Genomic DNA, 23,643 nt, shown 5'->3' with positions numbered 1-23,643 from the left:
CGTTGTCATCATTCTCTGCACTGAATCCACCCAGACGGTTCCAGCAGAGGCTCCACAACAAGCAGCCCCAAGCACCCAGGCGGGAGGCCGGCTGCGCTGTCCTGCCTGGGCTTGCCCAGTACATGCATGGTCTACATATTTTGCAAATGACCACAGCTGAAGATGCCCAAGGGCTAAGATTCACCCTGAGCTAACATCCATTGCCAATCTTCCTCGGTTTTTTTTTTTTTTTTCGCTTGAGGAAGACTAGCCTTGGGCTAAGATCTGTGCCCATCTTCCTCTATTTAACACGTGGGATGTCTGCCACAGCATGGCCCGATAAGCGGTGTGAATGTCCACAACCGTGACCCGAACGTGCCAATGCCGGGCCTCCAAAGTGGAGTGGGCCAGTTTAAGCCCTGCGCCACCCTAGGTTATTTTAACACATCACTCTCAGAAACTGATAAATCTGTCACGTGAAGGTAAGCAATTCTAAAGAGGATTTCCATAATACTGCAAGCTCCATCCCTCCAATAGACAATCAAGTCCTAACAAGCAGCGGTTTATTGTCACGTTGCTGATGCCGGAAAAGGTCTCTGTTGACAGCACGATCCCTCAAAGGCCTTGTCCATTTCTGTGAATCCAATTTCCAGCACATAGAGATCTAAAGATTGAGGCAAATGTGGTCTTTCCTCCTTGCAACTCTGAATTAACATGCAATAAAGAGCAGAAAAATGGAGACCTGGAAGCAGACCTCTTATTTGAGAACAGAGATATACCAGCGCTTTTGAAATGATCTTTGGAGTCTACCGGAGTATTGCACAGAAGGAATGATCCATTCCGACTAGGTAGGTTTTACTGTGTCGCTGTGAGGGCGACAACGGAATCATCCCGCGAATCGGTAACTCTCTGTGACTTTCAAGCGCAGATAAATAATATACTTCGGAAAGGAAAATGCGAGAGCACCGTGAAACGGAAAGCCCTCCTTGCTCTACTCAGCTGAAATCCAGTCTCTCCTCCACAAGAAATCCCTGTCTATGCTTCCTACGTCCCACAGAGGAGTTTAATAAAAGAAAAGGATTGGTATGTCTTGAAGTTGCAAGAGCTCAAGCAAGAAAACGTGGGACCCTTCAAGGAGACGTCAGTGAAGTGCCGGGCTCCATCTCAGGGGCACCAGCGTCTCCTCTCTTTCCTGGTGCTGTCAGCACATCCTTCTTGGGCGCTCACTTTCTCTGCCTGGCTGCTGAGCCTGTCCACAATCGCTCTCTCCCGCCCTCTTCCCCGTCCCCTCCTGTTTGCTCAGATCTTCCACAGTCACCAGCAATTGTTGGCCGTGGAGCTATGGGATGCCCAGACCAGTTCCCAGAATCATCTCTGCCAAATCTGAGGAAGGGCAGGGGTGTGTATGGGACTGGACGGGGCACCCCATGCGAGCGCACCCCGCAGGAATTCACCTCTGCTGCAAGGTGCAATTTTGCAAGGCTACGGCAAGTTCCAAAGGGCTTGCCACTTCTCTCCTGCCAGCAGACCTGTTGGGGCTGGTGCCACGTGCTCTCCCAGTGACCCCTCACTGCTGGGTGGGATGGCATTCTAGTAACTGGCCTTCTGAATATGTAACTGCGCATCCTCAAAGAGATGGGAATTCTTAATCCGGGCTTTGGTTTGGGTTGATTCCCACGATCACGCAGCTTCCTCTGCGAAGACTTGACCATCATCACTTCTTTTCCTCTCGTCCTGTAAAAGTAATCATGAAACTGGACCCAAATGAGAAATGAAGCATGGCTTCTTAGGACAATTATCTCAGTTTCCCTGTACTTCCACCCTTCCTCTCTCCCTCTGGAGCTCTTCTGACCTGTGTCCCAGGACATCGTCAAGCAGATTTGGGTCAAGGACAGAAAGCTCAAGGTCAAAACTCAGGACTGCTCCAGATCAGTTTTCCTCCCCCGTCTCGTAACACCCCCTCCTTGTTTCAGTGTGATTTTATTCTCTTTTATTGCTCTTGCCATTCTCATCTGTGCAAGTCCTGGCACTCTCTCTGAGGACACGTGATCCCCCAGCTTACTATAGATCCCAATTCCCAACCTTTCTGTGTTTTCTGACTATTCCTTTGGTTAACCCATTGGCCAGTTGTTGCTCTTAGCCTCTTTAGGGTCTAAATCAATTGTGACATTATCAACTACCCCACTCTTAGCGACTCACTCCCAGGTCCTGACATTTACATAACCCAAACGATCATGTTCACAACTAAATAAGTTAGAGTCCAGCCCCATGGCTGAGTGGTTAAAGTTGCGTGTGTTCTGCTTCAGGGGCCTGAGGTTTGCGGGTTCAGATCCCAGGTGCAGACCTACTCCACTCATCGGCCACGCTGTGGAGGCATCCCACGGACAAAGGAGAGGAAGACTGGCACAGATGTTAGCTCAGGGTAATCTTCCTCCTAAATAAAGAAATAAACCCTTCAGAAAATGTATTCATCCACCACAAATTCCTGATTTCCAATATGTCTTCAAACATTCGTACAGAAGATACCTGTTCCTTCAGATCGGAAGTGATGCCAGATCACCATGTCCTCACTTTAATTTCCTCGTGGACCTGTCAGTCCTACATTCCACGGACTGTGATCTCAATAATTTCCTTGAAATAATCAAAAATTCCTTACCACTCGTCTTATTTGTGTTGTAAAACCCGGGAGATCCTGATTATCTGCTTTGCCATTCTACTGCTAGTCTTATGATAACTGCTGAAGAAAAAGCACACAACACGATATTTTGTCATCACCATAAAGACAAAATCATCTGCATCAACTGGGAAGCATCCATAATGCCTGGACATTTTTTTTTCTTTTTTCATCTCTCGGGTCAATAGCAAAAACACCAAGGCACTCAGTTAACAAATGGGCAAAGGAGTAGAATAGCCATTTTTCCAAAGAAGACACACAAATGGCCAACAGCCACATGAAAAGGTGCTCAGCATCACTAATCTTTAGGGAAATGCAAATCAAAACCACAAGGAGATATCACTTGACACCGGTTAGGGCGGCTATTATCAAAAAAAGTAGAGGTGACAAATGTTGGTGAGGTTGTGGAGGAAAAGGAAGCCTTGCAACTGTTGATGGGAATGTAAACTAATACTGTAATGATGGAAAATAGTCTGGAGGTTCCTCTAAAAATTAAACCTAGCGTATAATGTAGCAATCTCACGGTATTGTGTTTTGTACTTCAAATTTCTAACAGAGTATATATTCTGTTAAGTGTTCTTAAAGCAAAATAATGATAATAGTAAAGGGGGTGGGAGGAAACTTTGGTAGATGATGGATATGTTTATGGCCTCGATGGTGGTGATGGTCTCATGGGTGGACACTTATGTTCAAATTCATCAAGTTGCATATGGAAAAGTATGACATCATTACCGATTCTTCTGCACCTTAAAACACAACATGTCCTCATCCAGAAAATGAATATTGACTACGTCTGGGGACAGACGTTAGTTAGACTTATCGTGGTGATTATTTCACGATACATGCAAATCATTATATTGTACAAATGAAACTAATATAAAGTATATGTCAATTATACCTCAATTAACAAGCGCACACATCATACAAGACTATTTGAACACTGTAAACGAGTTCAGTGAATCCCTGAAAAAATCCCATCCCCAAATGTCACAGGAAGCAAGGAGGATGAAGTAAGATGGAAAGTTGTTGTGCAAAGCTGCATGCAAATTAAAATCCTTTAAGTTGCGTTCAGCTGCTGTCACTGCAAACCAAGACAAGCATGGACAGTCCTTGGTGAGTCAGCTTCCGGTCAGCTCTTCCCCAAGGCCCGGCAGTCATGCGCCCCTCCCCTAGTGGGTCACTCTGCTCTGTCCTCCAAAGTGGCCAGCAGGAAACCCTGGTAAGATTCTGGAGGACAGCCGCTTTCTATCCTAGATACTCACGTTTTAACAGACACTCGAGATGAAATGTCAAGACTTAAAAGCATAAGTGTCTATTTGTGTAGTGTAGGGTATAAGGGAAACCATAGGAGGTCTTTTCAGCATCTCTCAACTCATAATGCAAACATAGCCCTGTCTTCAGAAGGACCGTCCTTGGTCTTTGGTGCAGAGTAGGGCATGTCGCAGGTGGCACGAAGGACAGGTTGTAGCAGCACTATCCTCACTCCAACAGAACTATCTCACTGGACATGACCCCGTGGGTCTCCAAAATAAGTTACTGAACATAAAGAAAAAAACCTTTCTTGAGAGGGGCAATTTTACCGATCAAGGGAAAACTTCTGAATTTTCGCATCTTATAACAAATAAATGATATGTCCTATTCTATCCTAATGAGGTAGCATGGGTACTTCCATAATAAATACTTTTCATTTTCAGTTCAAACATGCTCAGCTGCTTTCAAAAACCAAAAAACCAAAACAGAAACCCAGGCATGTAAAATTAAGTGTTTTAACTTGATAAAGTACTAACACAGCAGTGGCTTCTAAGGGAAGAGCTTTCAAACGAAATGATCATTTTTGGTAATGACCGTAGAAGATGGTGCTATCGCTGTGAAAGGATGGAACCAATCCAGAACGAGCCAGCTTTTGATTAAGGACAACGGAATTGAATCAGATGCCAGAAATACTCACTTGGAAATCAAAGTCCCATCATCATCCCTGGAAGCATTTCTGGAACTTTCCCTTTGGACACAAATTTTTGTCTTCCAAAGGAGCAGACATAATACAGAGCAAATAGCAGACAGAGGAAGATGAGTCCCAGTTTGCCAGGCACCAAAAGGGAATTAGTGGCCCTGAGTCACATCTCTAGGAGCCCCACTGGGTGAGGGCTTTCACCAGGACCACACATGTCCACTCAGCAAGGGGAGTCCTCAGGGATGTTCACCTTACTCCCCAGCCCATCGAAACTGAAACAAGACAACCCAGAGAGAGAGAGAGAGAGAGAGAGCACATGTTAAATTCAATGAGTTGGGGGGCCAGCCCCACGGCCACGTGGTGGAGTTCCCGTGCCCCGCTTCAGCAGCCCAGGGTTCGGATCCTGGACAGGGACATGGCACGGCTCATCAGGCCATGCTGAGAGGGCATCCCACGTGGCACAACCAGAAGGTCCTACAACTAGGATACACAACTATGAACTGGGGAGGGGAGGTTGGGGAGAAGAAGAAGGGGAAGAAGAAGAAAAAGATTGGCAACAGATGTTGGTTCAGGCGCCAATCTGGAAAAGAAACAAAAAAAATCAAATGAATTGCTCACGTAGGGCACGCAAAGCGTCTAACTGTGAGGTGAAACAATGGAAAAACAAACTTTCTGGCCTCCTGGCAGGAACCTTGTTCTTTAATGAGCACAGGCCTCGTGCTTCACTGTCTCATCCCCTGGGATGATGCTGTTTGGTGCGACAGAGGATGAACTTTCCCTGCAGAGGTCAACATGCATTTGTTTTTATAAAATCAGGATTCTGCTCTATACTTTCATATCTCGGTTGTCAAATATCCACTGTGATTATAATCATTTTACTATTATTTGAGACAATTTCAAAGGTTACACAATATGCAATCAAAAGAATGTCCTAATTTGTTCCACAGTGGCCTGAAGGGAAAGTCACCAGACAACAGGCGGGGAGGGAAGGCTTACTTCAGCAGCAGTTTGAACAAAGGGATCTCGGAGGACCTGACGTTTTGAACTAAAACGGAGTAGAGAGTAGGAATACGTGTGTGGATCCTGGGGCGGAGATGAAGGGTGACTGCTCAGTGTGCTGGCAGCAGCAGTGCTTGTTCTGTCAGGTGGTTCTGAGAGTTTGCGTTAAACATCACTCCCTGGATGTCAACTGTAGTCATCAGACGAGATCGGAGACCGAGAGGTGAAGGGGTGTCTAGTTGGCGAGGGGGAGTTAACAGCTTCCGTTGGAAATATGTTTGCTTAAGGTGCCTATAACATACACCTGGAGCATTATAGCTCTGAAATAAGATCTGGACGTGGTTTTTAGACATCGTCATCATAGAGATAACAGTGGAAGGCATTGAAGCAATAGAAGAAATGCACAAGAGTACTGAGACAACGTAGGGTCAATGGAGAGAATAGGGCTCACATTGAGTCCTGAGCTTTCGCAATAGTGCTGTGTGAGAAGGACCCTGTGAAGGACACCAGGGAGTGTGAGCTGGTTCACAGGCAGTCAGGAGCCTGAGATGTCGAGAAACGGAGGACAGGGAATCATTCCAAATGAAAATCGTGGCCCGGTTCTGCGTTTGTTCCAAGTAATAGAAAGATGCAGAAACACTCTTTGGATTTAATTATGGGGAGATAGCTGTGATATTATCAAGATTGATTAATACACAGACCATTGTCTGAAGTGTGGGGGAGTGAGGAGCTGGTAATTCCATGAACACTGATCTTTCGGCTTCATTGTGAAGGGGAAGGAAGACGTGGGGCGAGAACTAGAGAGAAATGGGTTCAGGAGAGGCTGTTGTTTCAACAATGAAGAGATTGAATGAGTGAAAGGAATTCGATGGGGGAGGGGAGGGGAGATTGCTAGCAGAGAACATGACGTTTGGAATCAATAATAAAACTTCTCTAGAGAGGAGGAAGAAGGGAGACAATTAGGCTAAACCAAGGATCAAGATGAATTTTCAATGGAATCAGGAGAGGAGTCATTGATGGTTAAGAATGGTGGGATATTTGTAGACTTTGCGGCAGTGAGCTCAAGTATTTCTTGTAATGATCTAACTCATCAACATAGCAGGAGATGACCCCCTTGGTGGAAAGTGAGGGGAAAGGCAAGAAGTTTTTAGATTGGAAAGGCTCGGTGAAGGTCTGAACTGTTTCTGAAGCCCGGAAGGACGCACCAACTATCACGGCGCCGTAGGATGTAAAGGGAAGGAAAAGGAGGACATGTCGCTTCTCTCCTGTCAGGATGTGTGTCTGCTGGCACAGCCTGAGCCAGCAGCTGGGATGGCTGCTTTGTGTCCTGAGAAAACAGGGTCCGAGGTGGAAACCTACACCGAGGACCGGGCCGGGCAGTTCTACGGGAGATGTGCAGTGACATGTGGAGAGCCCGTGCTGCTCAAATCACAGCCTAATGTGCTAATGACATCTGAATCCCCCAATACACAAACACGCACTGTGGTAATGTCTGGTAACACCAGCTAAATTGACAGGAAAAATGTCACAGCTCAGTGTCATAAGATGGACACTGAGCATCCTGGCTGCTAGAGTATTTCGGGTCTTCGTTGTTGTCAATCTGGATGTTTCAGACATGCATCTCTCTTCTCACCACTGAGACTGTGCCTGTCGCCTCCTACTCAACCTCTGAGGCCCCACTGCGATGCCGTCGTCTTCCCTGACGCTTCCTCCTTGGCTGGTTCACCGTGTGCTCTCTGTGCTCCTGACGGTTTGCCCCTCTTTAGAGCTCTTTGCACGTGGACCCAGAGTTATTTCTTTACCCTGCATCTTTCTGGCTGGTTTGTGAGCAGGGTCTGTCTCTTATTCATCTTTGCAGCTCTGTTCTTCCACACAAGAATGCCAGCAGAAGTTGAGGGACATACCCTAAAGGGAAGACTTAGTGATTGTATTATTGGCGGTACTTTGATGTTTTGTTTTGATTTTGGTGAGGGTGCTAGAGGGTGGACTGCCAATCAGTGACAGTCCCAATCGCTCAGTGCTCAGCTTATTATTTTGACTTGAATTTTACTAATGAGTTTGTGTCATTTACTCAGTATACAACATGCTTGATTGGGCTAAATGAGGAGAATTCCATAACTCAGGACCTGCAGGGAGGCTGATGCATGCACAGCAATCTGCAGTACTGTCCCCAAAGTGGGATTACACAAGTCTGGGCAAAGTCCTCGGAGGACCAGGAGAGGGGGCCCAAGGAGGATGTGGTTGAAAACCAGAACAGTGATGACATCGCTTCACATTTTGCTCCCTTGACACCCTCAGACCTCAGGGCTTTGCTGTCTATGATCATTCTCAGAGTGCTGGGAAGCCCGTTATGTATCGCACTACTGCCGTCCCCACTACTGTAGATTTTGGTAGAGTGTTTACCTTGGCTTTGATTGCGTCTCTACAGAGCCAGCCACCTGGTGGTCTGCTCATGTCGGGTCACACTTGATATTTAGCCTTTTGTGGTCAGAGACAGCGCTGTCCTGTGTATTCATTCCTCTGGGGCCTAGAACACAGCAGGTGTCCAATCACTAGGTGGAAGGCATCCATCCTCATAGAGCCTTCAACTCTGTGCTTTGTAATTATCGACTTTAACAGAAAGATTTGAAAGTACAGTGCTTCGCAGTAATTTTCTGATATTGTCAAGAAAGACTGTCCCATCAAGAATATGAAGCGTATCTTTATGAAGTGTCTTTACTTGAATGGGGATTAAGTTGGCTGCCCTGGAGACATTTTCCTGTCATTTCTGTTCGTCTACTTGCTAGTTGCATTGTATCTTTGATAAGTACTTTCTCAAGATATTGAGCAGTGTTTGCTAAATCTTGACTTCTGTTTCTTTTATAGATAGTCACTGATGATTTTCTCCCATTCCTATCGGTCCAAAACTCTTTCATAAAGAACAGATTTGAGTATCTTCTTATTCACTGTGGAGGCTTTTGTGGTCATGATGTATATCTCATAGACTAGACCTCAGGGATATGATGCTTTTGATTAAAGATGAGTATTTATTATATTATTATGGTGTATGTAGGAGGAGAAAAATTGAGAAGGAGTGATGGTTTTCAGTTTCTCAGGTATGTGTGTATATATATATATATAAACATATATATTGAAAATTTTGGGGGCCGGCCCAGTGGCACAGTGGTTAAGTTTGCACGTTCTGCTTCTCGGCAGCCTGGGGTTTGCTGGTTTGGATCCCAGGTGCGGACATGGTACCGCTTGGCAAAAGCCATGCTGTGGTAGGCATCCCACGTATAAAGTAGAGGACGATAGGCACGGATGTTAGCTCAGAGCCAGTCTTCCTCAGCAAAAAGAGGAGGATTGGCAGTAGTTAGCTCAGGGCTAATCTTCCTCAAAAAAAAAAAAGTTTCTTAATAATGAACGTGTTACTTTTTAACTCAGGATAAGATAAAATTTAAAAAAAAGAAGCTTGTTTATGATATAAAGGTGGAGTTGAGAACTGGGATATAATGCAGGTAAGTCATACCCAATGGAATTTACTGCAGAGCCGTGTGTTTTCATCCCGCCATTGACAAGGTGGACATTCACGCGGGTCCAAGTCAGGCTGAGTTTGCCTGGTGACCAGCTCTTTCTTCTGACCATCACCTCTGGGATGTGAGTTGCTGTCAGTGGCCCTGCTGTGGGGACCAGGGCCGGTCACAAGGTCTGCTGCAAGCCCAGGAGAGTCCCCAGTGATCCTGCTCCAGGGCCAGAACATCAGCATACCGGTGACTCCGTGTGGCTTTGTTTCCTGGGTGTATCTTGTAGGTAGCCTTGTAGACTCATCGGGTCATATTCTGATCCCTGGAATCTATGACCACGTGGCTCCTCTTACTGAAGAGGAAAAAAAAAATGTACGAAGCCATTGACCTGGACCTAGAAGAATACCGGAATAGCAGCCAGGTTAAGAAATTTCTGTTTGACACCAAGGTATGATCACAAGTTGATGGATAATCTGAACAAAGAATGATGGTAACAAATATTTTCCCAAGGCTTAATTTACTGTGTCCTGTTTATCTGCACATCTTAGAACTGAAAGCAGATGTTAATTCCAAGGGGGACTTTCACTTTCAAGGCCACTTCCCTGTGGTCTAGATCAAGCAGACCTTTATCTGGGGTCCCACTGGCACCGGACTCAGGCACCTAACCGTGGAGCAATTGCTCATTTCACAGATGCGTTTTTCCAAATCAGTTTTCTGGACTCAATCCCAAGCCGGCCTGCAGCCGGTGAGCTGGGCTCCCTAACTGTTTAAAGATTGAGGATAGTCTGAGGTTATTCCAGCTCCATGACCCTAATTGTTCATTTTTCTAGACAAAACCAAGAGACTTAGGGGCTAATCTGTAGACTGCCACGTCACTGCTGCCTTGGTGTAATAAGTAGACCCAAAGCCGAAAGCGTTACTGGCAAATTTAGATTTTTTCCTTTTCCCTTCTCCTCCTCCTCCTCCTCCTTTCTAAAACGCTTGCCTGCTAGGGTGTTTGCTAGCTATGGCTGGTTCCTGGGGGAACAGCCAAGAGAGGGAGAAGCATGCAGAAGAGAGCGATAGAGTTTCTTATCATGAAGTGTAGCTCTTCCTCAGACTAGCTCTACAGCGGCCATAGCAAGATTGAAAACTGGCTCAAACATCTGCAGAGTTCTTTGAAGCCTTCTGAAAAATAAAATACATTTAGCACACAAATTATCATCGCAATGACTGGGATAGAAATTTATAACTGAACCCAAGTTTCTGAAAGGGCCCCTTTGCCATCTAGTAACTGCAAACTTCAGCGACGAGGGGCCCTCGCCAATGGGAGTGGCTTGGGCAGGCGAAGGCAGCAGAGATCTCGTGTCCTGAGGGGAAAGTCCACTTGTACTGTTTGTCCAGACATATCTAAGTGAGGCGATAATTAACTTGCCATTAACCGTGTCACAGATGTACAGAAATTGGTGATGCAAGCAATACAATTCAACTGAGTTTTAATTAAACATTCTTTCATATAATAAAATACTTTTATTTCAATTTAGGAGGAAATTCTAATGCACCTATGGAGGTACCCATCTCTTTCTATTCACGGGATTGAGGGCGCCTTTGAGGAGCCTGGAGCTAAAACAGTCATACCTGGCCGAGTTGTAGGAAAATTTTCAATCCGTCTAGTCCCTCACATGAACATGTCCGTGGTGGAAACACAGGTAACAAACGTGCATTGTTCTTCTGTCCAGCAGCGCCGTTCCTGAGAGCCACATGCCACACAGTAGTGAGCAACTCAGTTGTTAGCATTGAAGTATCACTTTTTTCCAATACAGAAGGGACTGGAACAAATGTCAAGAAACCAACAGGATTTTTGTTCAGTAAAAATCTCTTCCCTCAATTATATGCAATTACAGTCATCAGACAAATAACCATTTGGAGTTGGAGTGATGGGAAATTTTTGAAAACTAAATGGTGCATAAAAAGGCAAGATGGGTTTTACACACAGACGGAGAAGCTACTTGTCTACGGCTGGACTGAGCCGGAAAATCTTTACCCCCAGCGTTGGTTCGTCCATGATGTCTGAAATGAACCCCCTGAAAGCAGCCACCTTAATGAAAATGTTTGTGTGTGGAAGGAGGTGCGTGCCTGAAGTATCGACCTATCATCAGTGTACCTCAAGTTGCACAGAAGGTAGACTCTGAAGAAGGGAGCTCAAGGAATACCTCGGCGCCCTCTCTCCATCCACTGTCCGCTTTTATCGTCGTCTTAGCGCTAATTACATTCTCAAAGATCCTCCTTCCCCTCTGCGTCCCTCCGTCTTTTTGTTTCCATCTTCCTCCCTCCTTCCCTTTCTGGATGGACTGTTCCTCCTCCTCACAGCACACACTTTACATGAGCGCAGGACGGTCTTCGTCTTGCTCACAGCTATGTCCCAGCACCTAGAACAGTTCCTGCCACGTGACAGGTGTGCCTTAAATGTTTGTCGAAGGGATGAATATTTCAGAGTATGGAGTTTTTCTCTGGTGGATTTCCATAATGGCAACCGGAATGGAGCCCAGGGGAGAGAGAAAGATGCTGTCAATGAGCCTCCTTCACAGCTTAGCGTGAAATTGCTCCCACTTTTTGGAAATTTCCAAGTGTGTAATGTTCCCAAAATATTCCTTAAGATACTGATAAGTCCAAAAAGAGGGATATTCAAATTGAGAAGTTCTACTTGTGTTGTGTTTCATAATTACCTCAAACATTCATCATATTTGTATTACCCACAATATCATTCAAGGTTTCATAATTACCCAAATTCATAATAAGCCGACATTAACAGTGAGACACTGTGGTCGGGGAGGGGTGGGGACGGGAGGGGGGATTGGGGGGTCTCGGGAGGGGTGGGAGTGAGAGCAAGCATTCCTCACACTGGGCGCAGCTCTCCGTCCTGGAGACCCGGCTCACTCCGCGTCCTCCCTCTGGAAGAGCTGAGGGAAAATCAGAACGCTTGAATGCGTCAGCTTGGGATTCCAATCAGTTTCTTGATACAAGGCTATGAGAGCTACTCAAAATTTTCTCTTACAACTGAAAATGTTACCTTTAGGTAAAGCAGCATCTTGAATATATATTTTCCCAAAGAAATCGTTCCAACCAGATGGTTGTTTCTATGGCACTAGGACTACACCCATGGATCGCAAATATTAAAGATAATCAGTATCTTGCAGCAAAAAGAGCCATCAAAACAGGTTAGACTTATGCTATTTTGATTGCTGGTTTACACTGGGAACAAGGGGTGGTACCCGGTGGGGCTGTAGATAAAGCAGACACTTTTAAAACTTCACTGTGGACTCTCCTTTTATATGGGCTGCATTACTGACGGTAAACGGTGTGGTTCAGGGCTCTTTACACACACTGTCTCATGAATCCTCCCAACAGCCCTCCCCGGGGTGCAGATTAAGGCGAGAAGAGATTAAATAATTTGCTGGAGGGCACTCAGCTAGAAGTAGCGAAGCCAGGGTTCAAACTCACGTTCTGGAGACCTGAATTTGGGGGAAAATGATGGACTTGGAAACCTCCCAACCCTCCTTCTGCAAAACTCATGGAAATATTGGCCGATACATAAAAACTTTTAAAAGCACAGCTGAACTTGCACGAAAGTAAAGGAAGTCCTCTGGGGTTAAAAATGAAGAAGCTAAACTGTAGTGGAGCGAGCAAGCTGGCACCGGGCTGCCCTGTGGGGACTTGCTCTTCCCGGTCACAGAGCTCTGGGTTTAATGGCCTCCAGACCTCCTTGGAGCACTAACTCTCTGCATCTATGAGTACAAGGGACACAGACGTCAAAAATTAGAGGACAAGTCCAACACCGAGAGCCATACTTCTCTACACAATCATCCCCACTGCCCTCAGTTGTAGCAGTATTTTACCAGTAAAATTTGGGGGTGAAGAAAAGAGGAAGAAGAGTTAGGAAGTTAAATGGAATGCCAGCTGAAGAGAGATGTGTGATTGAAATGTCAAATTCAACAGTAAAGACATGAAATACAGGAAAATGCAGGAATGCATAAGGCACCTTTTTGTCTGTCTGTGTGCTAAACCAGTCCTGCCAACAAAGGACAGTCGTCTGCCACATAATGAGTTTTTCGTCAACAACGGACTGCATGTATGACAGTGGTCCCATAAGATTAGCACCATATCACCTAGGCGTGTGGTAGGCTATACCACCTAGGTTTGTGTGAGTACACAACAATTAAACCATCTAACAATTAAATCACCTAACGATGAATGTCTCAGAATGTATCCTGTCGTTAAGCAATGCACGAGTGTACATCATCTTTATTCACATTCACGCCTTGCTCTGTGGATCCAGAAGACACGGCATGTTCTCTTTTGTGTCTTCATTTATTTTTCATTCCCACTCCATCTCTGGCAACTTTCCCTATAGCCTAGAAGGTTTCAACTCATCTCTTTCTAGACCCCAGGATATCCATTAAAACTGTTTCCTGGGATACCTTGAAAGTTGAGTACAAACACTGCAACATTCAGGTGAAAGTTGAGTACAGCGATTTATTCATATGTTGGTTACAAAAGAAACACAAAACACCAAAGAAATGTGTTCCTAATATTTAATATTAGTGTTTCTAATACTTAATTCGTGAAGCAACCATAAAAGTAGGTAGGTACATCTTCTGTGGTACTCTGGCCAAAAACACATGACCTCTTCCAATCGTGAAAAAACGTCAGATAAACCCAAACTGAGGGACATTTTACAAAACAACTGATCAGTACTCTTCAGCAGGGTCAAGGTCATGAAAGACAAGGGAAGACTGAGAAACAGTCACAGACAAGAGGAGACTAAGGAGCAATGACAAAATGCCGTGTGGGATTCTGCATTGGATCCTGGTACAGCAGAAGGGAAAGAGTGAAATTCAAATAAAGGCTGAGTCTAGTTAATAATATTATCCAATGTTAATTTCCTATTCTTGATAATTGTACAATAGTTATGTAAGATGTTAACATTAGGGAAAGCAGAGTAAGGAATATATGAGAACTCTCTCTGTACTACTTTTGCAACTTTTCTGTAAGTCTAACGTTACTTTAAAATATTATTTAAAAATATTTTTTGAAAGTAGATAATAGTAAATAAGGCAACCACAGTTTTCTTCTTGACTCTATTGACTATTTTAGAATATAAATTGCATGATATCAGGACGCTTACTTATCCCAGCCACCAAATTTCATGGTGGGAAAAAAAAAAAAAAAGAAAGAAAGATAAAGTGAACACGACATTTGCGGAGATCACTGGGGGTAGTCTTCTCATTAATTTATTCAATGCCTTCTTTTCCTGTGTTTCAGTGTTTGGAACAGAACCAGATATGATCCGGGATGGATCAACCACACCAATTGCCAATATATTCCAGGATGTTATCCAAAAGAGTGTGATGATGCTCCCGCTGGGCACTGTGGACGATGGAGAGCACGCGCAGAAGGAGAAAATCAACAGTGAGCAGGTTCTTGAGGGGGCTGATCTCTCAGTGTGCAAACCACAGGGTGTCCACATCAGTAACCTTCCGACATGCTGCATATTTTAGATTGAATTTATGTCATCAAATCTTCCTGTTTAAATTGTACACTACTTTTCCTCCATTATTTGAATGGAAATAACAGTTTCTCTTTATTTCTTCTTTTGTTAGGTGGAACTACATAGAAGGATCCCAATTATTTGCTGCCTTTTTCCTAGAGACGGCTAAGCTGCATTAACAACGACGGGAACCTTCCAGCTTACATCTGAGCTGCTGACATATCCCCTCTCTCACATCCCTGGACAGGAATAGAATCTAAATATCCAGAGAATTTCTGTCCAGTAAACAATATTTTCCCTCTTTAATACGTCTTTGGACATTTGGACCAGTAATAAACTATTTTAAAGGTAGAGACACTGGAAATGGCTTAATGTCTCTGTTGCACACCTCTCTAAAGTCACAGCTACCTTCAACAACTTGATTTCCCCAAGTCTGGCCCCAGTAGTCCCCGGACTGGACTCATTCTGCCCTTCCAGCACAAGGAGGGTTCTTCGATTAGACTTCTCTTGCCATTTGATTGGTGGAATTGCTCTAGTTTGCTGTGTCCTGAGGTGCTCAGGACACATAATCATTCATCCACTGACTGTCAGTACTTATGTCACCGTTGCTTTCACCACACATTCCTTTTATATTGTTAATAAAAACATTGGTCTACCCCACCGACTACCATGATTTCCCTGGGGGTTCATTTTCAGATGAGTTATTGAAGCGTGATACATATTCACTTCTTGCCTCCCCTTCACTTTTTCCTTTCTTGAAAAGTTTTGAAACAGAAATGACCAATATTCACACTCTTATGCCATTTGGGATTCCTTGTGAGAAGATGCGTCTATCTTTATTCTAAGCCTCTTTACCTTTGCTGTGAGTGACGCCAGCCCACCGCCCCTCCTGCATCCTGTTCTGTCTCACTACCCCATCGGGAGAGGCCACTCTCCCTCTGACACCTGCGCACGTGGAAATTCACCACAGCAGAATCAGCCCTGATGGAATTCTCTCACCCCGTTGGGATTTTACTCAGTGACTACATCTAAATTGTTCAAAGCTTTAAATAGCATCAATTTTAGACAGAGAACTGATCAACCTGACATCAGTAACACATCCCAAATTTGAAGCTGTCAGCTCAGGTTGCATTCATCAGTCATTTCAGTCGACCATCTTGTTTGGCTTGATTGGATTTGATGGTGTAAACAAATAAACAAAAGCACGTAAGTTTTCTACAGCTAAGTATAAGTAAACAAATCACTTCAGTCTTTATGAATTCACTATTTAAATAGCATTAATGGAGAAGAAGTTAAGGGTTTATTAAAAATGTTTCTCTTATGATTCCAAATAAAAACAAAGTGCCACACATTCCATCTCTTTGTGGGTGCTTGAAATGTCAGTTTTAAAGCTTGCTGCGTCATGTCTAAAACGGCTGGATCATGGGGCCAGCTTACCCTGCCTCTTGTCACAGAAACGGGACCCACCTGTGGCATCAGCCTCGCTGAGGCATCCATAAGGAGCCACTTCTTCTCTGGTGCTGGACAACATCAAGTCCTCTTGGTTAAATATTCGCAGGTGTTTGGTACTCGTCACTATTTAAGCACAGTCCATGCTCGCCAGATTTGGTTGAATCTTGTGAGGTTTTCGGATTCCGTGGACCTACCTGATGTATTTGGCAGAGGTCCCAAGGACTAACTGTACACGAGGTTTCTGACGCCAATTTATATTTTAACAAGGGTGTTCATAGTAGTCAATTAACAAAAGTTGGTTGTAAAATATAACCATTTCTGAGCAAGGGAACATCAGTTTTACCAAGTCACTAAATAAGAAGATGTATTTGCTGATCTGCATTCCTGCTGAATCTCTGAGACCTGCAGTGTCTTGGTCAATTATTCAGCTGCCACCAGGTGAGGAGAGGAGGAGGACGAATGAGGTCATTGAATCTAGGAGATTCCAACCCTGGGATGCCTGAGTCCAGAGCCGTGGTTTTCTGCCTCCCCGGGTCATGATGGGTCTCCCCAGCTCTCATTGATGGGTCCACGTTTTCTACCCAAACCCAAGCCATGTGGCTACCTGGGTCTTGCTGTGGTTTGGGAGCCAGATAGGAAGTATTTTCCGGATAGATTACATTCAGAGGGATGACAGAAATCCGCCCAGTGATTAGCCAGAAGACCAATTAACTAGTAATAAGAAGACAAAGAGGTTGGGGATAGAGAAATTTAAGTATTTGCTTTAAAAAATTTTACCAAAGAAGCATATGCACATGGATAAAGATGACCACCCAGTATACTTATTGGGAGTATATAGTGACATGATCAGGAGGGGACGTCATCGTATTGAAGGAGGGCAACATGTCAGGTTTGGGACTGTCCAGGTTTGGACTGTCAGTTAGATTTGGTAGATGCTCTTATGGAAGATAACGAGGACTGGGAATGTTCTTGGTTTTACGTTGTATTCATAAAAATAAACCTTGCGTGAGTGTGTGCTGGACAGTGCAAGAGCCCTGTGGTGACACACGTTCTCTGCACTTGCAGCTGGAGGAAGGCAGTCGGCCACAGACACACAAAGAACCTGGTCTGGGCTTCTTCTCGCTCCACATGTTCATTCCAGCGCATCCCTCCCTCAGCCTCTGTGTTAGCCAGACACCAGCCCAGCCCAGCGCAGCCCAGCCCCCTCTTCTGAGAACTGGACCCCGATCCTCCTGCATTTTTCATTAGAACCCGTTAGAATCCGAATTCGGCTCGTGGCTTCCTAGGGTCTGCGACTCTGAGGACCCCTGCTAGGAGCATCCAGAGGCTGTTCTCCTAACCCGGAGGTGCGCACGCGCCTGGCACAGCAGGAAAACCTCGCTCCGTTAGAGGAGGCCTCAGAGGCGCCGGGCATCGCTTGGGCCGGTGGAGGCGGAGGCCGGCCGCCCGGCCCGCAGGCCTCCGGCTCCCGCCCGGCCCGGGCGCGTCCGTTTCTCCCGCACCGCCCTCGGGGTTCTTTACCGCGGGCGGGCGAGCGAAGGGGTGGAGTGAGGAGGGATGGAGAGGGAGGAGGCGGGATCGCCCGGGGGTTACCCGCTCGGGGAGCCGCTGGAAGTGCCAGGTGGCCTTCCCGGTCAGACGCCGCCAGGCTCTCAGCCTGACGCGCGTCTCCCCTTCCTTAGATTGACTCCTTCGGCTTTCCGTTTTCCTCTTGGGGAGGGGTGGGACTTCCGGTTTCATCACCGGAAGACGACGAGCCGGAGGAGTCCGTCAGAGGGGCCAGCAGGAGCGATTGCGTCGGCAAACGGGTAAGTTATTCTCTGACCGGGCCGGGGGGGGGAGGTTTGGAGGCGGGGACCGTCCAGCGTCTGCGCGGGGCCTGGGGGCGGTGGCTTGAGGGCTCGGGCCGGGCAGCTGGGCGCCGGGAGTCCCGCCAGGGCCCTTCGCTCTTCCTCCTCCCTCCTCCCCCCGCCTCAGCCCCTCCCCCGCTCGCCGGTCCCTCCCGACGCCGCCCAGACTCGCCCGACACCCGCCCGCCGCCCGCGCGGCGTCGCAGCCGCCCTGCCCCCGCCGTCACCTGCTCGCTCCGCGAGCCGGGCTCCCGGGGACCCGGCGGGCCTCCGTTTCCCCGCGGGCCCGGGCTCTCGGCGCGGAAGCGGCGCCCCGGGCGCCCCACGCAGCCCTGCACGCAGTCGGGGCGCTTCCGACCGCCTGGCTTCTCCGACTGGAACGCGGGCGCCCAGGCGGGGAGCTGCCCGGTGGGGGGGGGTTTCTAGTCCGGGCGGTGGTGTCCGTGGCTGCCCGCCCACTCCCTGTTTTCCCCAGCGCACCGATGCGCTGCTGCCACCCGCGCCTCCTTCGGTTGAGGATGCTGGTGCCCGAGAGCACCACGCCTGGAAGTGGACGGTCCTGGCCACTCAGGGTCCAGCTGCTCTCAGCAACTAGCGGGAGACCCCAGGCTGCCGCACGTCGCTGCTGGCAGCAGCGGGATCGTCCCTGGAGATACCCACCTCTTCCTAGTGGGCGAGCACGGCCTGAGTGTGCGTGCCCGCTTTCTGGAGCTTAGTCGGGGGGAGGTGGGTGCCAGGAGCTGCTGACCCCTGCGGTTGCGTTGAGTTTTGAATAGCCTGTTTATTGGGTTGGGGGGTTCTGGACTAGGACATCTTGGCAGGGTTGGCATCTGTGGACACATATGTAGGATTATTTTCTAGGTAATCATAGCCCGAATGGTGATTGTGTCGGGACTTTACAGTCCGTGCCGGTGGAACTAGTTACAGTATGCACCTGGTTTGCGGTGAAGCGTTAGTCCAGATGCAGCACTGCCTGGGGAAGGTCACTAACACGTATTGATTAGAACATCGTTAGGAGAGATTTTGATGCCTTTTGCTTTAATTAGCAAAAGGGAATGAACAGATATAATTGGGTTTTGAAATAAGCCTGTCACTATCAACAAGCATCCTGTTTCCTCCAACTTTGTTAAATGTACTTCTAGAGGCAGAATTCTGTGGAGGGAATGACGTTTTTCTGTTATTGTCCACATTAAAATGTTGCCATATTAACATTAATGCAAATTTTTGAACACTTCAAATAGTTATATTTTAACAGAATTTTGACCTGAAAAAGTCTATAACTTCCGTTCAAAGAGGTGATAATTATTTTGTTTGTTCATGTGAATATACCAAAGATGGAACTTTCACTGCAATTTTGTACTTGTATATTTGTGATAGATTTTTAACCCAGTTTTCAATTAGGAAAGATAAATTTTAACTTTTAAAAGTTTACCAAAATGTATAAACTTTCATGATTTTTGGATATTATGTCTATTTTATTTAATTACTTTGGCTAGTTCTACAGAGTTTACACACATTAATAGAAAAATGAAATTGAAGAAATGGTATAAACTTTTCCAGTGTGGTATGAGATTTCTAATTTTCATTTTTTCTAGTGTAGGAGTATTGATTTTTGTTTTAATATTTTCAATTTAAAATTCTAATTAATTCAGATTTCTCTTACTGAGTAGAAATGTGTAATTATACATTTTCTTCATTTTTTTTTCTAATGATCATATCTAAAATAATTGAATAGTGTAGTTTGGGGAAATGTTATAATGTTTTTACTGAATTTAGGTTTTCCCCCTCTATCCTTAATAGGTACTATTCTTTTTCCCACAGCTATTCAGACAGTGTGAATACTGTCCTCATGGGCCGAGGCAGCTGTACACTTAATAACTTTGGGATTGTCAACATCACCTCTCTTCTCTGAGTGTTATTGAAAAATTTGAGTAATATTTCTGTAACTATACCTCACAGTGATGCTAGCGTCAAATGAGATAATAAGAATGCTTTTTAAGTGGTAAAGAGCTATAAGTTTTACTACTGTATTTTTAGTATCTAATATGTTTACTAATGTTCACTAGCTTACAAGTTGACAATCAAAATGAGTTAGTCATTGTCTTTGAGTTTTGCCCTCTGCATTTTAAATCAATGTAGTGAACCTGAGTGGAGAAGGGAAAAACAGTCTCTGAAAATAAAAGTCAGAGCAGTCAAACTTAGTTGTATAAGAAGGAATAGTTCCAAGTTCAATGAATGTGATAAATCCTTCATTTTACTGGGTAATTGGGCAGAGTCTTTTAAAGTAGCACTCTTGTTATTTTATCTGATGTCCTGTCAGAATTAGACAAGTGGATATGAGTTGTTTCTGTCCATTCCTCATGGACCCATTTCATGGAGAGGGGGCACAAAACTTCAAAATTAAATTTGGATTTTAATTAGTATCCAATTGTAATCTTGCTTATTTTGGTTGGCAGAATAATGCAACTCCTCCTTAGCCCTATCCCTCCCAATACAAAAGATTCCACGTCCTAGTTGCTAGAATCTGTGACTATGTTATGTTACATAGTCTATGGAATATGTAGTAACGTGTAAAATGTAATAATATGTAGTGTTATAATTTAAAGCAAAGTTATTCGTTAAGGTCTATTTCAAAGTGAAATATTTTTTTTGGTAAGGTTGATTGGCCCTGAGCTAATGTCTGTTGCCAATCTTCCTCTTTTTGCTTGTACACTTAATAACTTTGGGATTGTCAACTGACCTAACGTCTGAGCCCATCTTCCTCTATTTTATGTAGGATACTGCGAAAGTGTGGCTTGACAAGTGGTGCTAGATCCGTGCCCAGGATTGGAACCTGCGAACCCCTGGCTGCTGGAGCAGAGTGTATGAACTAACCATTACACCACTGGGACGGCTCCAAAAGTGAACCATTTTATTAATGTTCATTCATTCTGTTTTTTATTGTGAACTTCAGAAGAACGCTAGGTGAGTGGTTTGGCCCTGGCATGCATCATGTATGTGTCCTGGGTTAGTGTTCTGAGGCCTGTATTGGACATCTTTAAAATGTGGTTGTTAGGGAGGCAATGTAGTTAGTGTTAGAATTCTTGGGGGTTCATATTCCAGCCTCTATGTATTAGTTGTAGGAAAATGGCCTTAGTTTCTTCCTCTCCAAGTGGAGAAATGATGTGTCTTTGAGTAGTTGATGAGATAATGTGTGTGAGCGTGGCTTAGAAACTATAAAATGCTGTCTCTGCACAGATTATTAAGACTACTCTACAGTCTTTAAATCCAGCCTTAATACATGCAACGTGAGAGTTCTGCACAACAAGAGGTCGGAAACATGGATTCTGTACCATGGGTTCTGTGGAGCAGGCAGAACCTTACCTTGCTGCCATATTGGTTTTGCCTTCTCTTACTTGAAAAACCAGACAGGCGCTTCCTTCCTTCTTTTTAGTCCCATTTGTAAGATTGATTCAGAATGGGAGTATAGGAATTAGTTTGCATTTTTCCAGAACTAATTTGTTACCTTTTTCATTTCTTGTCAAACATTTTAAGTTTAAAGAAAATGATTATTTTCCGTTTATTTAAATTCCCAAAATGCTTTATGTTCCAACAAATTCACTTCATTTAAAATTAATGAAGTTTTTGAAAAGTCTTTGTGCTAGGCACAAAAAGTAAACCATCCCACTTCTTGTCCTTGTAATCTTCAGTAACCCCAGCAGTCAGTCCCAAGATACTGGCTGTAACAGAACATTTGTCAGTGCCAGAGGTGCACGGCGGAGTAATTAGCTTGGCCTGGAGAAGTCACAGAAAATATCACAGCAACGTGGAAGACCCATGGGAGTTTTCTGTGCGGATGTAGGAGGAGAGGGCTTTTTGGGCAAAGAGGGCAGCTTGTTGGAAGGCACACCTGGTTGAGAACCAGTCAGCAGCCTAATGTGGGTCTTAGCAGGGCCTAAAAGAGGGAGAAGCGCCGAAAGAGGACAAGGTTTAGTTTGTCAAGGGCTTTGAATTGAAGGCTGTGTGCTTTACTTGGTACTTTTTCCTATGGTCAAGTTGAAACCGTCAAAGCTGTCAGATCTCCCACCCTCTGGTGTTGTCCCTTTTCCTTAATAGGTACCATTCCCTTTCGCACAGCTATTCAGACACTGAATACTGTCCTCAGGGGCTGTGTGAGAAGCTCGCTTCAGTAACTGAGGCTTTTCTGTGGAGGCCCCATTAGAGGAGGCTCTCTCCCTGGAGCCACTGAGGCACGCGAGAGGCTGGAGTTGATGACGTTCCACATAAGGCAGTAGAAGTAGAGTACAGAGGATAGAGTGGAGAGACATTTTTGATGTGGAAAGGACAGGATTAAGGGCCAGTGAAGGAGGAGGTGAGAGAGGGAGGAACTAAGAATAGTTTAGAGCACTGATCTTTGTGTAGAGAGCTGGCAGACTAGCTCCATGGAAGCAGGTTTGGGAGAGGAGAGCAAGATGAATTTGTTTTTGGTTGTATTGAGTGTTTGATATCTGTAGGTCATCCAGGAAGAGATGCTGAGATTAGAAGTAAGGTAGAGACTGGAAATAAAGGCAATGAGTCCCTGGACCATTTGAGGTGGCTGGAGAGCACGCAGAATGAATGAAGTAGACCAGGGAGGAAGATCGAGGCTGGGCAGGGGAAAGAAAAATACAAATAGCTGGGATTTGAGCATGTTCCTTCTTAGTATATGCCCGATGACGTCTGCAGAGTTTATCATTCCCTTTTAAATAGCAGGGGTCAGAACAAAGAGGACCCGAAAGGCCAGGTATTTGCTTTATTGGTGATTGTGTTTCAGCTCTGTGTGCTTTATGTTTCTCCTGTTGTACGATCAGTGTCTGAGTTGGTGATCTCTAAGCAGACGTGGAACCGTGAAATAGCATATCTCAAATTGCAGTCCAAGTTAGGAAAAAAACACACGAGGGATTTGAAATAAAAGATTTCCAAGATTCTCAAAATTCTAGGACTTTTTATTAAGTCTTGAATATACATTGAGTTGACACCTTCACAAACACAAACCCCTTTAGATTAGGAAATGACGTGGGAACGACGTTACACATTAAAAAAATCGGTCATTATATATTTATTAAAATCCTGAGGAAAACTTCAGATTTATCTAGAGCATTTTAGTATCTTACGTTCCTTTTGTATAATGCAGTGAACATATCCATTTTGTTAGTATTATGTAATTAAAACATAACTTCTATTAAATTTTAAGTCTCTAAGTGATAGAGTTTTTAAAAAAAAAATATATTACATAGTTATTTTTTAAATATCCTCCTCCAGTGAGCAGATTTGACCTAGGCATTTGGAAAACTTGGCTCAGGTTGTTTTGTCCTGATAATTAACATTAATCTTTAAATAACTCTTTTGGCTTCAACATGGGGGAAGTTTATTAAAGGGAAATGTCATTTGCTCTCTTTTAATGAATAAAACAAAACATAATAGCTGCCAAATTTTGTAGTATGTGCACAAAGATACTATATTATAGGGAATAGCCTGTGTTTTAGCAATGTATGATGTCCTACTGTTTTATTACTATTGAGTATGTGACAGTGACCGTCATTGCAAATATTTTAAATTTAAAACAATTTACGCCCTGCGGATAGATTATTGTGCAATAGCCATTTCTTTCTAAATGACGGTTAATGGATTTATCCTTTGAATACTATGTTTAGCATAATATAGCAGAACTAAAAGTAATGATCAAAAGA

The 23,643-nt window shown here is 44.8% G+C and overlaps 1 long non-coding RNA gene across 2 annotated transcripts; it reads right to left on the bottom strand.

The window, feature by feature from the left end:
* Window positions 1-15,910: 15,910 nt before the first annotated feature.
* LOC138922315 (uncharacterized) lies at window positions 15,911-17,808 on the bottom strand. Of its 2 annotated transcripts, none has more exons than XR_011435406.1 (2): window positions 17,607-17,808; window positions 15,911-16,796 (listed from the first exon to the last, which is right to left on the bottom strand). It is a non-coding gene; the product is annotated as an uncharacterized lncRNA (long non-coding RNA). The 2 variants fall into 2 exon arrangements; XR_011435407.1 differs by having other exon boundaries at window positions 17,679-17,806.
* Between the last annotated feature and the right edge of the window lie 5,835 nt (window positions 17,809-23,643).

The sequence above is a fragment of the Equus caballus genome, unplaced genomic scaffold (genome assembly GCF_041296265.1).
Source record: "Equus caballus isolate H_3958 breed thoroughbred unplaced genomic scaffold, TB-T2T haplotype2-0000767, whole genome shotgun sequence".
NCBI classification, from domain to species: Eukaryota; Metazoa; Chordata; class Mammalia; order Perissodactyla; family Equidae; genus Equus; species Equus caballus.
Note: the sequence above shows the minus strand (reverse complement) of the source record. Positions and strands in the feature narration are given on the sequence as shown.